At 40.9% G+C, this 23,200-nt stretch overlaps 1 protein-coding gene across 1 annotated transcript in view; it reads right to left on the reverse strand.

Moving 5' to 3' along the window:
• PLGRKT (plasminogen receptor with a C-terminal lysine) overlaps window positions 1–23,200 on the reverse strand; it is a 1,070,348-nt gene that overhangs the window by 97,730 nt on the left and 949,418 nt on the right. The window lies entirely within an intron of this gene.

The following is a 23,200-nucleotide window of genomic DNA, read 5'->3' on the forward strand; positions in this document are numbered from 1 at the left end:
TCGGAGTCACGAGTTTCTTCTTCGACTATGGATCCTGCGGATGTCAATACCTTGAATGGGTCTGGAGCCGCTGGGCGGGCACCGGCTTCTGAAGGTGTATTCCAACCTTCCAATGTTCGTATTAAACTGACATCTTCTTTTTTGACTAAAACTACCGAGTTTCTCAGGCCCAGAGTTCGCACTACGCCTAGAAAACAGACAACCAAAGCGCATGCTCAAGCTTCCATGCCACGGAAACAAATGCTTAGAATGGCTGAAGATCTTATAACCTTCCTTCCCACTCTATAAGACAAAGGAACGTTTTTCCTTCTGAATCTACAGACCGTTAGTCTGATGACTCTGATCCCTCTGATTACCAGGACATTCCCTTATCTACCTATGAGGATTCAGATGCAGAGGATTTCATTCCCTCATCCTCCCCTCCAGAGGACTTTTCTTTTGGTGAAACCTTGCACACCTTAAGAGAGCATTTCTGCTGGGAATGCCAGGACTACCCACAGTCCAAAAAGAGACTCAGAGAATTGTTAGACTTGCCTCAGCACAGGCCTGTAGCTATACCCCCTGTCCTGGATATTGTAGATGATGTCTTCATGGAGTCCAGTCTTACTCCTGATTCTTTACCACCAGCTCCTAGAAAGCCTGACAGGTACTACAGAGTACCTGACTCACACAAATTTCTCTTTAAGAATCCCACTGCAGATCCAGAGACCATTTCCCAGGGTCCTAATGGTATTAAGGCCACTACAGCCAAAAACCCTACCCCTTCGGACAGGGATTCTAGAGCTTTAGATAGACTGGGTAAGAAGGTATACACCTCTGCAACTCTTGCCATAAGGGCTTTAAATTGCCAGTTTCACAGGTTGAAGTATCAGCAGCATACCATAGAACTAATTAAACAGAAAATGTTGTTGCTTCCAGTAGTAAACATACTTTGCAGGGTGGTTTTGATGCCTTAGAAGCATCTTCCAGGGCTGCTGTCACTGGGTCTGTACTGAGAAGGCATGCTTAGCTGAAGGAACAAATCTTGCCAGACCATGTTAAAGCAAAATTGCTAGATGCTCCATTACACCAGGAACACTTGTTTGGCACAAAAGCAGAATACATTCTTAAAAAAGATGGAGGAAAAAGCTAAATCTATGCAAACTGTTACAGATTTCTTACAGGTCCAGCCACCTAGATTCAGTAGGCATTGGCCTTCTAAAAACTGGTCCTTTCCAGTCCCTCCCAGGCCTTCTCAGTCCAAACCCAGGGGCAACAGACCACCAAGACTACACTCTCAGGGGATGCAGAGATCTAAGTAATGGAGTGCTCCCACCTCTAAAACAGAGAGTGGTAAGCCACCCCTTATGGAAAAAGTTCACAATGACTTGTCTATCATTCTTCCCAGCCATGCCCAAGTACTTGCACCCCTAGGAGGAAAACTCGCCCTGCATGATAAAAAAATGGGATGTCCATTACCCAGGACCAATGGGTCCTAAGCATTGTATCCCAGGGATACAGATTCTACTTCCACTCACTGCCAACCCCAAGCAGGGTGCCTGACCTTCCTCCAAACCAGTGGGCAGAGGCTCAAAAGCAAGTACTTTCTCTTCTCAGTATCAGGGTTATTCAACCTGCTCCAGTAGAGCAAAGGGGACAGGGTTTCTATTTCAGACTGTTTCTGGTGCCCAGAAAATACAGCATTCTCAACACCTCCCTAGTGGTCCCAAAATTCAAAAGGCGAATACTCAGGAATTACTACTTCAGCAGCTGGCATTTGTAGAGAGACTTCTAACTTCTCTGGGATACGCCATCAATGAAAATAAATCCCATCTGGTGCCCAGCCAAAAGAATGAATTCCTGGGAGCAAGCTTGAACACAACTTCCCAGATGGCATTCCTCACTCCAGAAAAGCAGGTTCATTTGACAAACTACTTCAAACTAATGGCCTCCAAAACCCAGCTATCTGCAAGAAAAATACTGCAAGCCCTAGGGTTCACGGCCTCATGGATTCTACTAATTCCATATGCAAGACCGCATATGAGGAAACTTCAATGGTACTTAAAAAGTCTATTGTGTCAACACTCTCAGGACTTGGAACCACTGATTCCTATCATTCCTTGTCTAAGGGCAGAGTTCCTTTGGTGGGCAGAGGCTTGCAACCACAACAAGGGACTTCCTTTCACTCAGCCCCTCAACGCCCAAACCCTGTCAACAGGTGCATCAGACTATGCATGGGGGGCTCGCATAGCAGGCAAATGGAGCCCAGGACAAATTCACCTGCATATCAATCAAAAAGAAATGTTAACTATACAGCTTTTCCTTCCAGGACAACTCTTGATAAAGACAGACAGCACCACAGTTATGTGGTACATAAAAAAGCAGGGGGAAACTCATTCCTACCCACTCTGCAGGTTAGCCATGGCCCTGTGGAACACAACCTTGAGCAACCAAGTGCATCTGCAAGCTCAATTCCTGCCAGGCAAACAAAATACACTGGCAGACAACTTAAGCAGAAAGCTACTGGACCCACACGAGTGGAAACTGGAACCCAACTCATTCAAACTTCTAATCAACAGGTGGGGGACACCAGAGGTGGGCCCCTTTCCCTCCCCCCAAAACCATCAATTGAGCAAACTTTGCACCAGAAATCCCCACAGCCAAGCATGCCGAGTGGATGCCCTATCCTTTACATGGGAAAACCTCTCAATTTATGCCTTTCAATCCTCTGCTCTTCCTCTCAAAAGTACTACTCAAGATCAAGCAGGACAGACTAAGGACAATCTTTATTGCACCAGACTGGCCACACCAGCACTGGTACCCACTCCTATGGAGTCTGACTGCAGTGCCACCCTGGCACCTACATCAGACCGCCTTCCTGCTGTCCCAGCAGGAGGGACAGATTTTGCATCCTCAGCTGCAAACACTGAACCTTGCAGCCTGGCTTCTTTTCTGAACACAACACCAGCAACCCTCAGCAAACAGGTGCTGGACATCATCCTTGAGGCCAGAAGGCCTAGTACTAGGAAATCCTATTCAGAAAAGTGGAAAAGACATGTTCTTGGAGCCAGTCTCTAGGGAAGGGCACAGCCTTGCCCTCCTTACCTCAAATTCTAGATTACCTAGCAGAGCTGCTCCACATAGGCCTTTCCTTCTCATCAATTAAGATTCATGCCATGGCCATCTCAGCTCATTACAATACGGAGCCACCTATCTTTCTCACCCTCTGATCACACAGCTCCTGACAGGAGCTAACAATTAAAGACCCCCGAGGAGAGCTCCCACTCCTGCCTGGGACCTATTCTTTGTACTAGAGAAGATCATGCTTCCCCCTTTTTGAACCTGCTGGTAAAGCAGAGTTAAAATTCCTCTCTTGGAAAACAGCCTTACTTCTAGCCATCACTTCAGCAAGAAGAGTGTTTAAGCTACAGGCACTAATGGCTGTGGAACCCTTCATTATTTTCCAGTCTGACAGGGTCTCCATCAGGACTAACCCATCATTTATGCCCAAGGTGGTATCCAGTGTGTCCTTAAATCAATCCATCCACTTAACCTTTTCCCCTAATCCTCAAAATAAAGGGAAGAGGATCCTGCACTCCTTGTACAGGCACAGACAGCTCAGGTTCTACCTTGACAGGACTAAGCCTTTCAGGAAATCTGACCAGCTGCTAGTCAGCTTTGCTACAGGGGCAGAGAGCAAGGCCATTTCAAAGCAATCCATTTCTGCTACAAACACCACGGAACAACCTACCCCACAGGGGATCAGAACTCATTCCACTATGGCTACCTCAACTTTTACATAATTTCTCAGAAGAGTCGCTACCAGGGACATCCTGGAAGCTGCAACCTTGAGTTATGTACACACGTTCACCAAGCATTAACCACTTACCTGTCCTTTTTAAATCCAGAGTTGGATTTGCCACAGCAGTCTTACAAGGCCTGCTAGTCCGCCCTAATACTTCTTGACTGCCTCCACCCTTACTCAGCTTTGGGAATCAACCCAAGTGTGATAACTGCAACAGTGAAACATGAAGAATATAGTAGAGTTGTGTACACTTACTATGAATGTAAATGTTCGAGTGTATTCACTGTTGCAGTCCTGGTTACCTGACTTTTCTAGACTTTCTACCTATCCTCTTTTTGGCCATATCTTATGGCTATGGTATTTACTTTTTACTGGAGGTGTTCCACACCATGTAACTGCTTCCTATTTTGGGGGCTCCTGACATCTGGGGCCAGAAAAACTGATGTAATGGCGTCGGCTGCATGCTTTATACCCCTGACATTATGATATCATGGAAGAGATGACAGCATCGGATGCAGAAATCCCAAGAATCTGGTATTCGGGCCGACTGAGGGCTACCTGCAGGCAGATAACTGCAAGTGTGATGACTGCAACAGTGAATACACTCGAACATCTGCATTTATGGTAAGTGTACACAACTGTACTTAACAGTGGAGAACTGTAAAAAGGGTAAGAATCTAAGTATGGCATGGATTGACTACAAAAAAAGCATTTGATAGTATCCCACATTCATGGATAAAAGAGTGCTTAAAAAAGTATAAGATACACCCTACACTGATTGACTACATTACAGTAACCATGAAACAATGGCAGACCACTTTGCAAATAAGCCATGATAAAGGACAGATTATTATCCCAGGGATAAAAATTCAAAGAACGATATCCCAGGGTGACTATCACCATTGCTATTCTGCCTTGCCATTAACCCATTAAGCTGTTTACTTAACAGCTTAGGCCATGGCTATAATTTGGCTCCTAGAAAACAACAAAGTCTAATGACTTCCTATCTTCTGTTTGTCAATGATTTAAAACTGAACATCTCATCAGATGAGGAACTGAAAGCACAGCTGCAGGTTTTCGAAACTTTTTCAGATGATATCAGAATGTCATTTGGTCTTGATAAATGTGCAAAAGCAACCTTTAAAGCAGGAAAACATCAGTTTGGGACAAGAATGTGATATAAAAGAACTTGAGCAAGAGTGAGTGTATAAATACTTGGGAATTGATGAAGGATCAGCAATAAAACATGACCAAATGTGAATAAAAATCAGTAAGGAATACTTTAGAAGACTTAAATTAATCCTGGTAACAGCTTTGACATCTAGGAACAAGATCCAAGCTATAAACCAATTTGCTCTTCCTGTCCTAACTTATAGTTTTGGAGTGATTTGACTGACCCTAAAAAGTGTTGGACAGATTAGATATTAAAACAAGGAGGATGCTTCATGCTCAAATAAAAATCAGTGTACACCAAGATTATATATTCCCCGTTCCAAAGGAGGGATGGGCCTCCTTGAAATTGATTACATGTATAGATCTGCAGTCGTGGGACTCCACACATATCTACGGACCTCACAAGATCCAAATGTAGTGAAAGTTTTGAAGCATGAGGAGAATAAATCTAAGATGACTTCTCTGCTTAATTTAGCAGAAGCATATCGATGTCAAGCAGGAATGAAAATCAAATCAGAAGTAGATAAAAACCAGGCAGCAACTGAATGTGCCAAAAAACAAAACAAAGAATATAAGGTGAAGGACCAGATGAGAAGGCAAGAAATGTCGAAAAGCATAAATATAGTTGCAAGTATAGAAAACTTCTGGAAGAATCTCAGGTTGATCAAGAACGAATGCAGGAATGGTTAAGGAGAGGCAAATTCAAACCAAGAAATGAAAGGTTAATATTGGCAGCCCAAGATAGTGGGCTACATACACGCTGGTTTACAAAGTCCAACACTGGAAACATGAGCCACAAAGCATCATAGAAAATTATGAAGTTTATATCACATGGGATCACCCATTACCAACAGTTCAAAAGATAGATGCTACAAAACCGGATATAGTCATCCAAGAAAAGAAGACTTAATTGAAATTGCCACGCCCAGTGACTATCGTGTCTAGCGTAAACAGAGAAACAAAGTCATAAAATATCAGGATCTACAGGCAGAAACGAGAGCAATGTGGAAACCCAGACAGTTCCAATAGTAGTAGGAGCAACGGGTCTTATAAAAAAGAATCTACAATCATATTTAGATAAGTTACCAATCCATGTAACCTCGTATGAATTGCAGGAGGAGTCATTACTGGACACATTGCGGGTGCTGCAAAGAGCACTTTTGGCTGACATCAAAGATTGAAACAATACTAATTTCATGAACTTTAATCGTACTTTGACTTAGGAATGGGGTCTATTCCCATCATGGTATTAGAAACAGAAAAGATTTGGAGAAATTCTGAGCATAAAAAATGCACACTCCAGGCAGCCGCAACACACATGACCAACCTACACTCCAACACAGCTAGGCAGGGAGATGGTGGGTGAGAATTGAAGAGGATGATGATGAATCATAACTATGCAGATCTACTGATACGATAAGCACATAATTTTGATATCTGACATGGGCTGTTTGATCCTCTACTGTTTGGGAACTCTGAATAGGATACATCAAACAATAGTGGCCCCGAAGCTTAAATTATACCTGCAGATTACATTCAGTTTATAATGCTTTGTAAAGGAGCCTAGTGAGGCTCAAATAGGTGTTGCACAAACATCTATACGGGCATTCCTAAAGAAGGCATCAGAAATAGCCTTTGCTGTAGCGGAGTGTGCTGTAGGCTCTTCTGTTAAGGATTTGCTAAGTTTCTCATAAACAAACTATATAGTCTTGACAACCATCTGTGTAGCATTACCTTACAGATTTAGTTCCAGTTTATTAGCTGCATATGAGGCAACTGACTGCAAGTTTTTCCTGAAGTTCTTTGACAGGTGCAGGCCAAACTATGCTGTCTGTGAGCATCTAAACAATGCAGCAGATACTCAACTTCTGTTTAAATAGTTTGGAAAGAAAATGACCAAATTAACATCCTCGTTAAGGTTATTCTCACTAGCCATTTTAGGAATGAAAACAGGATTAGTGTAGAACCACCTTATACATATGGAAATCTAAATAATGAGGATATAAACACAATGCCTGAAGTTCAGAAATACATATGGCTGAAGTACTGGTACACAACTGGATTCCCAGGAGAAAAACATTCATCTCTGCCCTAGAATCCAGCCCAAAGTATTAGCTATTACAGCATGAAATTCAAATCCTATGTTAAAAAGGGCTAATGAGGTACTCTGCTTGACATGGAGAGGAAGTCTATCCCACAAAAGGGGGAGTCTCTGGGACACAAATCTGCCCTGCCAACAAGTCCTGTTGATGTCACAGACCGGGTTGAAGTCATGCATGTGGGTTACTTGGTGGAGCTTGACTTGTGGATATGCAGCAGTCCCATCAAGGCGGGGGTCTAATATTGCTTTGTAGGTCTAAGATTGCTTTGTATGCCAGACAGAGGTCACCTCTGAGGAGACTGAGTAGAGGGACAAGGCGTTTAGCCTATCTGTGTAGGGTAGATGTTTGAGGCCCTGGATTCTCCTGGTGAGGAACCTCTGTGGTCTCTCCAGCTGCTGCATGTGCTTTGGTGGTACATGCCTAAAGAGGCATTGTACTTACTAATCGGTCTTATAAGGGAACAATACAGGGATGTTATGACCAACTTGTCCCTGGATGCGATACCCTTACTAATGAGGTGGGCCATGTAGAAAGCCTTCCATACAATGGAGGCAATATGGTGGTCAAAGGTCAGTTTGCTATCATCCTGGGTGCCCAAGTCCCTCACGACTGACTGCATGCTTAGGACCTTATTATTAATGTCATAATTTAATTTGTGGGGATGTCACTCTCCTCAAAGGGGATGATGATAATGATGCATTTTTTGGCATTCAGTTTGAGATCATGTTTCTGGCACCAGTCATTTGTTTGGGTGAGACCCTCTTGGAGGATGTCCACATCACTAGGGGAATTGATGACCACACCCAGCTTGCAGTCATATGCAAACTTGGTCAGCCATTGCTCACTGGTTTTGGCCTGCACCTCAGAAAAGTATATCCCAAACAACAGAGGCCCCAAGACCAATCTCTGGGGTACACAACTCCTTACAGGTCTACTGGTTGAGGTGTGTTCCCCTATTCTGACTAGGTAGGTTCTATTAGTCAGCCAGTTTGCTACACATCTGGTAACATATGAATTTGATGCCTAGTTGAGAGAGTTTATCTGCTATATCTGAGAGTGGAATAGTACCACAGGCTTTGGCTAGGTCAAGGTAGGCAGTGTGCAGTCTTCCTTTCGTCCATGGCTTTGGTGACTGTCTCAAAGAAGTCGACCAAATTTAACAGGCATGACTTCCCCTTGATGAAACCAAACTGTGTGGGAATGAGTGTTTGGAGGTTGCCAATGTCCTTGTTAATGAGGTCCATGATAATCCATGGCCTTGCAAATCAGGTTAGTTAGGCTGATGGGTCTATAATTTCCTGGATAAGTGGACGCTCCACCTTTGTGCAAAGGGATGAGTGCCCTCCACTCGGCTGAGACGAAGCTGGTACTCAGGCTTTTAGTTGAATAGGGTGCCTAATGGTCCTGCAAGTTCCTGCTCGAGTTCATGTAGGATGCAGCCTGAGATGCTATCAGGCCCCATGGAGGCTGTATTTTTTGCCTTTGAGAGGGCAGTAATGACTTGCTAAATAAAAAATGGAAAAACAAACAAAACAAATCTTGCAGCCAGATAAAATGCCGTACTTTTGAAACTAAAATTTATTGTTAGCGCTTTTGTCACCTTTCATTAAAGGAACTTCTTCAGACACAGGATTAGACTGGGTAAGGGACTTGCTTTTGGAAAAGGGGGCACCTGGTGAGGAGACTGATTTAATTATTACCCTCCTAGAACTAGTATTGGCCAATATTTTTTTCTTATTTGAAGGGGATTTATTTTTGCAGAAAACAGGTGTCGCGATGGGGTCACCCTTTGGGGGCACTTTCGCCAAATGTGTTATGGCCTATTGGGAAAGACATTTGTTATTCCAACATGAAATGTTCAAAAACAAGGTACACTGGCACACAAGGTACCTTGATGATATGTTTTTGATTTTTAAGGGAGATAAAGAAGAGGTCCCAAAATTTGTTGCGACCTTATCCAACATGACCCCCTTTTTGAAATTCACATATCATTTTGAAACTATAGCTATATCATACTTAGATGTGTGGCTTGTTAAGGACATACCACATAGTAGGTATACTGCCAAAATATACCGCAAACCTACGTACTCCAATGATTTCCTTCACTACAACAGTAATCACCCTTACCACCAGAAGAGGGCCGTTGTAAAGGGCCAGTTGGTAAGGGCAGCAAGGATGATTACACTGGATGTTGATTTTGAGGTGGAGTGTAAACACTTGTGGGGGATGTTCACCAGGAGAGGATACCCAATAGATTTACTGGATGAGATTGTTATAGAGGTTAGAAGGAAAAGGGAAATGGGACATTTCAAGCCCATTTTAAATAGGGGAACCTTAAGGTGTGACGAACAAATGGTCGTGGCAGAACACTTTTTTAATAGAAAGGATGACTTAGATTACAACGTCAGTTTTATAACAACCTTTTCAAGTGATGCCAAACTTCTGAGGGGGGGTTATAAATAAAAATTGGGTCATGATTAACAAGGACACTATAGCTAGGAACAAGTTAGGGCCAGGACCTATGGTGACATTTAGAAAAGGCTTTAATCTAAAAACACTACTTGAAAAAGAAGTTAACCCATATGTTCCTAACAAAGGGATGAAGAAATGTGGAAGATGTTCTTCTTGTAAATATATTGTAAACTTCTTCCTCATTTACTATAGGGAATATTAAATATTCCTTAGAAGGAAAGTTTGACTGTGGGACAACAGGTGTTATATACTTAGCTAGGTGCCAACAGTGCCCCTCTTTCTACATAGGAAAGACTAAGAGGCACTTTAGACAAAGGATATATGAGCACCAGTATAACATTAGTAGACAGGACAACAACAATGCTTCGTCCAAGCATATTTTGGAACACAACAACCACACATTCCTTTTTATGGTTATTGAGAAAATAGATCTGAATCTCAGGAGAGGGCCTTGGGCTTTAGACTCGAGGAGAGGGAGTTGCTATGGCAACTGAGAGTAAATGCCTTTTCGTACCCTGAGTTGAATGATTCTTGTTCCCTGAAATGTATTTTAAAACTTAAAGCATTAACCAGGTAAAAAACATTTCTATGGGGGCATTTAATTTTTGACATTTTTGTTGTAATTAATATCAGTGAAGAATTTGTGTTTTAAAAAGTTTTTATACACAAAGAAATCTGAATGTATTTACTTATATACTTGCTGAATTTGGATAATGGGAGGTCCATGATGTCATCAACTTGGGACTATTTAAATTGTAAATTGAGCTATTACAAATGTCTGAAGAAGTTCCTTTAATGAAAGGTGACGAAAGCACTAACAATAAATTTTAGTTTCAAAAGTACGGCATTTTTTCTGGCTGCAAGATCAGTAATGACTTGCTCCCTAAAGATAAGGGGAGGGGGGCAGGTTCTAAGGACATCCTGATTTACTGATGGGGGGACAGAAGGATGAAGTTTTCACTGAACCTTCCCTCAGGAAGTTGTAATCAGCTTTGGAGTTTTTTGTTTAACTGCAGCTGCTTTATGGTCAAATCTTACCAGGGATTATGACACTGTAGGGATGCGCCTGTGGCTAAAATATCCATGGCCAAAAGGCAAAAAACAATAAAAATGATGAAGAACGTTGCAACACTTGACTGTGGTTACTCATGCTGGTTAATACCAATTAAAAAAGATATTTTCACCTCTTGAGAGTGTGCCGACCAACTGGTCCAAGGCATTTGCGTTGAGGAAATCAAGGAATCTCTGGGCATTAGTGTTTTCGAATGAGTATTTCTTCCAATCTATGGTTGGATAGTTAAAGTTGCCCTTATCTTGGTAAAGGGTTGAATCTTGATAGATTCAAAGAGGTCCAGATTGGTGGAGTGGGTATATTGAGTCAAAGTTGGGGGCCTATAGCTAGCTATGATTTAAATAGGGGTCTTGTCAATTGTTAAATGCACCTGGAGTGTTCTCCTGTGTGTCATACTGTTTGACCAGCCTGGAGGTGTGTATGTCCTTTTACATATATTGCAACTCCACCTCCTTTTGCTTTGTTGCTCACGGTTTGGGGTCTGAATGTATGATAGGATGAGTAACCTGGTATGGCTGGGGTGCTCTCCGCAGCTTTGAACCAGGTTTCTGTGACTGCACACATGTTGGCATCTTCCAGGGTTAAGAATGCTTGCAATGAGTGCAGTTTCATATTTAGACACAGTGTTTAGCAGGGTGACCTTTAATTTATGTTTTGATGAAATTTTCATGTTGGTAGTTTTGACCTCATGGTATTACCTAAAAAAGGCACTATGGGGGAGGCAAGAGCCTTTGAGAGCCTGAAGTCAAAGGCAGACAGATGCAGGCCATCTCTGGCAAAGCAATGTGGTTTGTCAATCATGTCATCTCAGGCTGTCAGGTCCCTTGGAATGACACCAGAAACCAAGCCATTTGTTAAAGTCAATAATTTTCTGTTTGCATTGAGGCGTCATTCTGGGTGATGGTAGAATGATGCTTTAGGCTAGGAAAATACCTATCTGGGACACATATTCAGCGAGCTCGATCATGTCTCTCTTCATATAGTCCAGGGAAGTACATCTCAAGTCATTCATGCCAACATGGAATATGACAGAGTCATAACAGTACCTGTTGAAAGACTTGAGTGCATGAGTGATATGGTGGATTCTGGCAACTGACAAGCAACTAACTGTGACTTTCTCCTTATCCAGCCTGGTGAGGGGCACATCTGTGTGTCTCGCAATGGAGTCTCCTATGACTAATATGCTGGGTTTATGTTTAGGCCTTAGTGGCTGAGAAACACAGGTGTGTGGACTGTGTGTGGCGTGTGGTGTGGTGGGCAGTGGAGCTCGCGTGTGTTTTTGTCTTGGAGGTCTCTTTTGTTTGGGTGTGTTTTAGTTGAGGACCTCTGCATATGTGGGGGTGTGCTGTGTAGGTGTGGGTGGTGTTTGAGGTGTGGTGTTTGTGTTGACAACCTTCTTAGTGCCAGATATACTGGCTTGTGGGGGGAGAAAGCAATGACTCTAGGTTCTTGATGTAACTGCATCTCTCACAAATTGCGTTCCTAGGTAGTAGTACTAGAGGGTTGTCCATGTACACGAGGCACTTGCTACTCTGTCTCAGGATGCTCATATCAACCAGACTGGCAGGAGAATAACCTAAGAAATTGTCCATCCATATTTGTAAGAAACTGAGGGAGAGAGGCCAGAGAGAGATAAGAGGGTAAAGGGTGGAAGGTCTAAGAGTAGTACTACTAGGTGATAACACAAGTGCTACTAAGGGAAAATTTGTAGCTGGAATACCTCAAAAGGGGTTAAAAAACATGCAGCTGCAGCTTTGGATGTAGCAAACCTGTATCTAGACTATGCTACTCAATTTAAGGTTAAGAACATAGTAAAACTCACAAAGAAGCACAGATTAACCACTTAAAGACAAAAGAACAGAACTCACAGTATGAAAAAATATAGTTAAAACAGTAATGAAATGCTTTAAAATGCAGTTAAACAGTAATCAATTGCAGTAAATAGCAATGAAATATAATAATCATTAAAACAGTGCAAATGTGAAAAATTAGCTCACTATCACAACAGTAAAAAATGTGAGTGCTACAGAATCCTGAAAGCCCAAAATCCTGAAGCCCAAAATCCTGAGACCAAAATCCAGAATACCAACATTTACTATATTCCAGCACACGGCCCCCTGCACCCCCCACACCCCCTGCTACTTAAATATATCAACTCCGAGATTGCACTTAGTGTACTGAAGTGCAATCTCGGAGTGGTTATATTTAACTAGCAGGTGGTGTGGGGGGTGCAGGGGGGCTTTTCCCATGCGTATAGTTGAAAGGCAATATGTTTCTGTATGTACTTGTGCTGGAATATAGTAAGTGTTGGTATCCAGTGTGTTTTCAGGATTTTGGGCTTTCAGGATTCTGTAGTGCTTCCTACAAAAAAGCTCAAATAAAGCAGCAATTCAGTAGAATACTGTCATCAATTTAATAAGCCTAGCAACAAGCAGTAATAAATGCAGCAAACTAAATGCAGTTGAACTCCTAAGCACAAGCAGCAAAATGAAGAAAGAAGAGGCACTTTTTTTTTTGGGGGGGGGGGGTTGTAGCCTTCTTTGGGACCACGAAGCAGGGGTTCTGGATAAACATTACTAGTACCCACAAGGACATTGGAGACACCACATGTGGTCCTACCAAGCCTCTGTAGGGAGCATGGCAGTCATGACTTATACCAGTTTAGGGGGGAACCCCTCAGGGTGGTAGTGGGAGTGAGCAAATGGTCTCACGTAAAACGTCCTCTGAAGCTGCTGGTGTACAAAGAGGCCAATCTCATCTTCTTTAGTATCACAATACCCCAGCTACAATATATGTAGGGTCAATAGAATAGAATAGAAAAAAAGGGTGATGGCATGGCAATACTCTTCAAAAGCTTCCTCACCCTACAACCTGTAAACATAAGTATTATTAATGCAAACAAGGTGGAAATGCTCCTAACCAGACTACAACTCAACCAAAAAAAACATATATACATAAGTAACCTACTTTCACCAGGAGACAATACCTCTACAACTGAAACCATTCTCCAAGAGATTTCAAGCGCCATACCATAGGAAACCATTATCGTAAGACACTAACACAGACTGGATGACATGTAACTCTAATAACCCTAACAACTACATAAACCTCCATGGCTTCACTCAAACAATTCAGTGCCCTACTAGAATTGATAGGAGAACAAATAAACAATCTATATCAGATTGGATCTAACTAATAAACCTCAATACTAACAAATAACCGGATGTCTACCAGATCACTTGAGTGATCATCTTGCAACCTACCTACTCAGAAATCACAGCAACCCTACTAAACTAACCAACTATCGCCAAGTCTACAACAAGAAAATCTTTAACCAACAGGTTCTAATTAACATTCTTGAGAAGCTAGATTGGAGCCCTCTTAAGCACCTACCCTTAGCTGCTGCTGCTCAACACTTCAACAACACCTTCCTTAGTATTTTAAACAGATTTGCACCTCCAAGAACAGTTTGAGCTAAAGCTAACTATACCCCATGCCTAACCAATGAGACACGAGCCTTCTTAAAGCAAAGGAGCAAAGCATGGCAAAACTTGGGTTTCAAATAAAACTCACCAAAACTGTATAGCTTACCAGCAAATTAGAAATAGAGCCAAACACAAAATTAAATTATCAAGCAGAGATACACAGGCTTCTCAGTGAATTGATCTTGAGATACCAAAACGACAACAAAAATCTAAAAAACTGAATTTATTTAGTGCTTTACACCCCAGCCTCACTTTAAAATCCCTCCAAACTACAAATTAACCAATCAAAGATGGTTAAAAGCTGCTTAAAATACTTAAAAACTGTTTAAAGAAATACATAACTAAAATTTTTTTTTTACATTTCTAAATGTTTCAACTTTAACAAACAATTAATAGAGTAGGTTTCATTAATACCTGACGTTATTGTAGCATTTAATTTCAACTGCCATTTTAATTCACATTTTAACAAATGGTCATCTGTACAAAAACCTCTCTAATCTTTCACAACTTACTCAAGAACAAAAAGCTTGAAAGAGTGTAATGGTTGTTCAATAATATGCCACGCTAAAGCATTTTTAACAACTTGTTTTCTAATATTTAAAGCATGTTCATACTCTCTTTCTTTGACTTCCTGCTAGTTTGTACCTGCATAGAATGCATCACACTCTATATGCAGGAAGCAAGATAAACCACATTAGATGTATCATATGTGTAATAATTCCATGTCTAACTACTATACCATTTATTACAAACTCATTACCACTTAAAATAAACGGACACTGGGAGCATTGACCACATAAACATGCTATTCCTGGCTCTAGTTATCATTGCTGTACTCTCCAAGAAATTCTTGAAAGATTTATACTTCCTAAAAACAATCTTAGGACATTCACCTACAACTTCACCCACTTTATCGTCACATTTTAGAATAGTCCAATTTTTTCTAAGACTATTCACCACTATTTGACTATCTAGTGTGTAGGTGGTGATAAAACATTGTCCACTATTTATTTCTGATTTCGTACTTATATCATTAGTCACCCTTCCACCTACAACTAGGGAATCAAATGCATCAACATTTACCAATTCGTCACAAATGTCTTGGGAGGATAGCAGTGGTTTATAAAAAAACATGTAGTCTTTTAAAAAACACCTCTTAATACTGCTAAGAAATGCTACTGGATAACCACTATTTGAGAACATCTCCAAAACTATATTCACTTCTTTTAAAAACACAGTATCACCTGAAACCATCCTAGCTATTCTTACATGCTGGCATTTTACCACCGCTTTCTTTTGAAAGTGTGGGTGCCAGCTTTGGAAGTGAAGATATATATTAGCAAATATTCTTCTAAAAATATTTGAGTGGAAACATCTCTGCTCCATATTTTTATATAACTCAATATCTAAATAGGATATTTTATCCACTGCCATATTAAAAGTAAACTTCAAAAAACTCATTGTATTATTTATGTATGCAAATTCAGTAAGGTCTTCTCGTTCTTGTCCATAAAATAAAAATATCATCCAGGAAGTGAGTTTAATACGTCCAATAAGAGGAAAACCAGCTATTAAAAACTTATCTATTCTCTCAATAAGCCATAACCAGGTTCACAAAACTGGGGGCACAAGCTGCCCCATTGCTACTCCTGTACATTGCTTAAAAAATTGCCTATCAAAGAACAAAAAGTTGGTGAGTATTAAATCTAACAAAAGGATAATTAAATTCATTTTATCATTTGATATAATATCTAAGTCAAATAAAACTTCCGCCACCCATGATAGACTCACATTGTGTGGTATAACCGAATATAAATTTACCACATCTACTATTACAAAAATATAGTTTTCATCAAATTCTAAACTATTAATTTTAGATAAAAACTGACACAAATCTTTACAGATCTGGGGAAAGGCTTCAACACACATTTTTAGGAAGTGGTCTACAAACCTAGCCAGTTAACTATCAGGAAGCTAAAAGACAGAAGTGTATGAACATGCTTTAAATATTAGAAAACAACATGTTAAAAAATGCTTTACAAGACATATTACTAAATGACCCTTACACTCTTTCAAGTTTTTTGTTCTTGAGCAAGTTGTGAAAGATCAGAGAGGTTTTTGTACAGATGACCATTTGTTAAAATGGCAGTTGAAAGTCAATGCTGCAAGAATGCCAGGTATTAATGAAACCTGGTCTATTAATTGTTTGTTAAAGTTGAAACATTTAGAAATGTAAAAAAAAAATAGTATATATTTCTTTAAACATTTAAGTATTTCTTTAAGCAGCTTTTAAGCATCTTTGATTGGTTAATTTGTAATTTGGAGGGATTTTAAAGTGAGGCTGGGGTGTAATGTTTTTTGTATTTTGATGAAGTTTCTATTTGGAGAGAAATGAAAGCGCTAATAAATTCAGTTTTTTTAGACTTTTGGTGTCTTTTTGATACCTCTGGATCGATTCACCGAGAAGTCTGTGTATCTCTGTTTGATGGTTTTACTGTCTTTTGGATTACAAAATTAAATTAGACAAACACTAGTATGCTAGCCTGCAATGGAAACACAGAATGAATCCACAAAAATTCTGGAACACAATCAAAAATATACTTCACCCAGGTCAAACCTCAACCCCTCCTCCTAATTTACCAGATAATACTAGCAATATTTCTAAATAATTCAGCATCTTTTTACTGAAAACATAATAGCTCTGACCAAGAATAACAAATCAACTGCACTATCAATGCCCAGCTCCTCACACATTATAAATGATTCATTGTCATTTCAAACTGTCCCAAAATGAACCATTGAAAAATTACTAAAGAAGTTGAAACCTACCACATTGGCAGCAGATAACTTTCCAGCAGAATACTTAAAATTAAAAGCAGAAGCTATTTCCTTCCCTGTGACAATACTCAAATCGCTCAGTATCAGAACAGTATGTCCCATCTATTTGGAAAATAGCATACGTCATTCCACTACATAAAGGAGGAAATTCAACAGAAGTGACATACTGCAGACCCATATCTATACTTTCACCACTCTCCAAAATTCTGCAAAGATGTATTCACTTCCAACTCCTTTGGCATCTTTTAAATAATAATCTCCTCTCAACATCACAACATGGTTTTAGATCACATCACAGCACTACTACAGCTCTCCTAAGTTTCACTAACATCATAAATAAATTCAGAGATGAAGGCAAAATAGTCTCCTCAGTCTTTTTGGATATGTCTAAGGCATTCAACTTGGTATCTCATGTTAGGTTACTGTCCACTCTAAAAAAAATCTTAGTATCAGCTCCACAGTTATCAAACGGTTTCCGAATGATCTATTTGGTCATCAACAAGCAGTGAAATGAAAGCAAGACCTCTCACCCATTTCTCCCAGTCACACTTGGAGTCCCTCAAGGCTCAGTCCTGGGGCCTCTCCTCAAGTATTTTCATAAATGAGCTTAATACTGCCTCTTCTCCAGCATCTATCATACAATATGCAGATGACTCAACCCTCAAATGTGCTGCAACTACAATAAACCAACTTCAAATAGATACTCAATTCTCTGATCTAGAAACCTAGCTAACAAACTCACAGCTCATTCTCAACCCTAACAAAACTAAACTAATGGTCTTCCACCCATCTAATCCTGTTAACCTCCCATCAACCTTTTTCATCACAGCCAGTAACAAAACTAATATTTACCTGGAACCACATACAAAACTATTAGGCATCATAATTGACAATAAACTAAAATTTGAACACATTTCAGACACAATCAAAAGAGTTCACAAGAAAATGGGAACCCTATATAGAAACAAAAAATTCCTAACAGACACATCTAGGATAGCTATAGCTAGAACCCACCTTCTGTCCTCACTTCTCTATGCCTCCCCTATATTCACCAACCTTAAAAAGTCAGACTTAAAAAAATTCGAAACATAAAAATACGATTGATAAATTTGCAACAGATTCCACGCTTACAACACATCACTGCCATAATCTAAAAAAACTCTCTTGGTTAGAACCACCCCATCTCTTGAACTACAATCAATTAATAATGGCTCACAAAATAATACATCAACCTAAAAATAAACCAGCCCTGAAAAATATCTTACAACCCTACTCTAATAATCGTAATCTTCACTCATCCAACAAAGCCTTGCTTCTGGTTACTATATCAACCAACTCAGCAGGTGACTCTCTATACTCAAACTTTGTTGCAAAAAACTGGAATACCCTCCCTCATAGTATAAGAACCACAAATAACCTCACTCAGTAAAAAAAAAACTGCTTAAAATCCACCTACACGAATCATGGCTTTGCTCATGTAATTCTCCAGGATAGGCACCATCAAACCCAAAATTAGACTTAAATACTTCTAAATATAAAAAATAATATCTAAAAACGTATTACTTGTAGTAACTACTACTCTTCCTATAAACAATCTCCTTGCCTGTTTCCCCTACACTGAAGTATTAACAATGCTTATCATGTTAGGTATATTTGTGGAAATTACTTTTTTTTTCTTTCTCTAACTACTATTGTTTATAACCAAGTGTTTTGTACATAATTTGTTATGCATGTTGTGTTCTGTTTTGCTACTATTCTGTTACTGTGTTAAGAATTTGACCGGAGCTTTTCTACCTTGCTTAAAATGGGTTCTGTTCCAGTCGGACAATCCTGGTAAACAACTGTAAAATAAATAAATACATTTGAAGAATTTCTCTAAATCTGTGTTCATCAAGAACAAAATAGGATAATCAGCTCTGGTCACAAAATCAGAATCTGGCCAAGGAGAATCTTCAGGAGAGTGAAGATGCTTCCTCTTATATCTCCCATTGGCTTGCCTCTTTGGTGGAGTGGAATCTGAACAGAAAGACACAGAGGAGACTCAAGCTCAAATTCACTGTGACACTACTGTGAGTGGTCCTGCAGTCTAGAGCTCTTATGACAGAAACTCTTTTCAGGCCAGAAGCCTCATGGATTACAGCGTTAGGAAAAGGCCACCATAAAATAAGTTGTTGGGGAGTCTCTGCAATAATGGTTGCAACATCTGAATTGAGCATGGCACCAACACTGATGTCAGTATTGAAGAAACTTCCACTGATGAGGCAACAAACCACATCAAGGAGGATGCTGTATTGCCATTGACCCCTAGCACCAAAAACTAAGATCATATGGATCAACAGAGGCCCACACAGATGTAGATATAGCTCCATTCTCAGACCATGGTACCAAAGCCATTGGTACCTAGGCCACACAGATGTACATACAGTTCCAATCCCAGTCCATGGTACCAAAGCCATTGGCACCAACATCAACACTGCTAATGTCAATTCAGGTGGGATATCCAAGGCCAAAAACTCAGAAATGGATATAGACAAGCTATTGGCTCTGATTCTCCTGACTGCATCCATCAGCAGTGATTAAACCAGCATCAACAGAATTGATAAACATGGCAATGCTGACCAAGATGAGAAAAACTGAACTGGAATTGGAGCTTGTAAGGAGCTGTGTAGCCAGAAGGTGATCTGCAACCAAACTTGGTTAATGGAAAGGCAATTGATAGATGGGTAAAGACATTCTTCAGGTGCATCCCTGAATCAAAGTGGGAAGGGGGGGGGAGTCATACAGTCACCTAGGCCTGTTTTAAAGAGTTTTTATTAACGGATGCCCATCGCAGACCTATGAGAAGTAGACCTAGAAGACAAGGGGTCTAGATTGGAAAGGTCTGGGAGTCTAGAATGGAAAAGTCTGGAAAGCTCCATCTTGAATGGAGAAAAAATGCTTTCTTGGCAAAGACCTGGATATTAACACTGAGGTGGCATTGTCAAGGACTGTAGAAATCCTGGACACTCCAGAGCACATCAATGATTCCCGTTTCTCCAGACATGGAAGCTTGGGAGGAGAGTTAGAATAAAATTCTTGTTACTCAATCAGTATTTCCTCTTAGGTTCATAGGTAGGTACTAGGCTATCAGCCCAAGGGCCTACATAAGCCTAGCCAGCAAGGTAACATAGCTTACGCCACCCAAGAAAGTTATTTTTCTGTGCCACTGTCCAGCAGAGACACAGAAGTGATCCCCGGGGTGTATCTCCTATTTCCCATCCACTCATCAAGATTTTTCTTGAAGAGTGCTAATGAAAAACTTTGCTTGACATAGATGGGTAGCTTGTTCCAGAGTATAGGAAGTCTCTGGGACAGGAATCTATCCCTCCAGCGTGTCCTGTTTATTGTGGTGACAAGGTTTAGGTCCCTAGAGTGTGTAGCTTGGAGGGATTGGGATTTCTTTAGGTGTAGCATGTCCAACAGCTCTGGGCTTGACATAGCTTTATATGCTAGGCAGAGATCACCTTGGAGTAGGCGATATGCTACGGAGTAAAGCTGGCGTTTTTTGAGGCGGTCAGTGTAGGGCATTTGTTTGAGGCCAGTAATCCTCTTTGTGAGGTACTTCTGTGGCCTTTCCAGCTGCTGTAGATGTCTTGTGAGGTACATTCCAAAAGGGGCGTTGTACTCTATAATGGATCTAATGAGTGACGAGTAGAGGGGAACAATGACCTCTTTTTTCCTGGATGAGAACCCTTTTATGATGAGGTGTGCCATGTAGAAGGACTTCCTGACTACTGTGGCAATGTGACTATCAAAGGAGAGACTACTGTCCACCTGGGTCCCAAGGTCTCTTATCACGCATTTGGTGTTAAGTAGATTGCTGCCTAAGTGGTAGTTCATGGGTACAGAGTTTTTACCAAAGGGGATGACACTGCACTTTTTGGCATTGAGCTTGAGACCATGGCTCTGACACCAGGCATCTGTCTCAGTGAGGCCCTTCTGTAGGATGTCCACATCATTTGGAGACTTGAATATGGCTCCTAGTTTGCAGTCATCTGCGAACTTCGTCAGCCAGAGGCCTTCTGTGTTAGCCTGTCCTTTAGAGAAGTAGATACCAAACAGGAGAGGCCCCAGGACAGAACCCTGTGGCACTCCACTTGTCACTGCCTTGAGGTCAGATTTGGAGTCTGCAACTTTTACAGTGTGGGTTCTGTCAGTGAGCCAGTTGGCAACCCATCTTGTGACGTAGGGATTTATACCTAGTTTAGTGAGTTTAGCTATAATTCCAGTATGGGGGATGGTGTTGAAAGCCTTGGCGAGGTCAAGATAGGCTGTGTGAACCACCTTACCCTCATCCATGGCTTTGGTGACTGCCTCAAAGAAGTTGATTAGGTTCGGGAGGCATGATCTGCCTTTCACAAACCTGAACTGGGTGGGATCCAGAGTTTGGAGGTTACCAATGTCTTTGTTTATGAGTTCCATGATGATACATTCCATGGCCTTGCAGACCAGGCTTGTCAGGCTAATAGGTCGATAGTTCCCAGGATCAGTGGTGGCTCCCCCTTTGTGGAGTGGGATAACTGTTGCTGTGCACCATTCAGTGGCACAAAGCCTAATGTGAGGCTATTATTGAACATGGTGCTTAAGTGGGGAGCCAGTTCGTTCTGAAGTTCATGTAAAATGCAGCCTGAGATGTTGTTCAGTCCCATGGATGCTGTGTTTTTGCCTTTAGAGAGTGCAGCTTTTACCTGCGTAATTGTGATTACAGGGACTCTGCATTCTTCCTGTATAGATATGGGCCCTTTAGGGGGTGAGAGGGGGTAAAGCTAGCACTGAACCGATCTGCCAGGATGTTGGCAATATCAGTTGGTTCTGTAATTTTCGTGCCTTTGTGCTGTAACTCAGAGCAGATCTGGGTGTTGCCATCTAGATTCTTGACATAGCTATAGAATGCTTTGTGGTTGTCCTTGGATTTAGTGGCGATTTTGTTTTCGTAGCTAGCTTTGGAGGATCTTATAAGGGATCTCAGCTTCTTACTGACCAGGGAGCTCCTCCGCTCATGGGATTTTACTCTCTTTTGCAACAGTTTCTTCCTTCTGTTGTACAGTTTGTTTATGGCAGGGGACCACCAGATTGGCTTCATTGTTTTGGAGGATAGCATCTTGGTTCTGTTTGGGATAGCATGATCCATGCACTCATGTAAGTGCGTATAGAGTGCATTTGTATAGGATTCAGCAGCTGTAACTGTATTGTCCATCTGCATGGGTGTCACGAAGTTCACCACTTTTGTCTCAAGAAGCATGAAGTTGGCTTTGGAAAAATTTTTTATTGTGGTTTCCTTAATGGGGGCGGGATGTGGACATCAAAGGTGATAAGCTTATGGTCGGATCGGACCAACGAGGAGTTGACTTCAGGTGTGGAACACCGGGTCACTCATGTTGGTAATGACTAGGTCTAGGATATTGTTGCCCCTGGTGGGGGTGTGGATAAGTTGATCTATGGCATTGAAGTTTATGAATTCCAGAGTGTTGAGCTAAGGAGTTGGTACACGAGTAGTTTTCCCAGTTAATGGTGGGGTAGTTGAAGTCGCCCATTATTAGGGTGTTTGGTTGAACCCTAATATTTTCCAGTACATCAAGAAAAGAGTGGGAATCCTGGGGCCTGGTGGGGGATCTGTAGCAAGCTACAATTTGGATTTTCTTAGATTTCACTTACTCTTTGTCTTTATCTCTCTCTCTAGCAAGCTGGTTTGTTTTTACCATCTTAAAAATTATGAGATGAAAAACCCTCTTAAGAATCGGTTTATATGTGTAGTCTATTAAAGTCTTCATGTTAAAAGCTTTACAGAGTTCAGAGTCCTCCTTCAAAAGAACAGTACCTAAACAAAAAAATGTCTGAGTAGTGACCTTGTAGGGAAACTAGTACCCATACAAAATGCACTTTTTGAACTCTGCCATTTCTACTACAGTAGAAAGAAGCACACGACTGAAAAACATCACAAGCCAGAATGCTACCATGTGGGGGTGCTAACTAGCTAACAGACAAAGGAAAAAAAAAACTGAAAATTTGTAGAGGATGCTGAAGATTTGTTCCAGAGGAGCAATGGGAAATGGACCAAAAGAAAAAAGGGAAAACTGGAAGTAAACAATCTAATAAGAAAGCCTGAAGTTGTTTAATGATCTGATGCAGACAAGAAGAGTGGCAAGCAAGATCTGGAGAAAATGGTGGAATATGAAGATTCAGAGTATTAGTTGAGGAGCTGTAGCCTGGGAAAGCTTAGCATCAGTGCCGACGT

This window comes from Protopterus annectens, chromosome 2.part0 (genome assembly GCF_019279795.1).
Source record: "Protopterus annectens isolate FY-2018-M chromosome 2.part0, PAN1.0, whole genome shotgun sequence".
In the NCBI taxonomy this organism is placed as follows: domain Eukaryota; kingdom Metazoa; phylum Chordata; order Ceratodontiformes; family Protopteridae; genus Protopterus; species Protopterus annectens.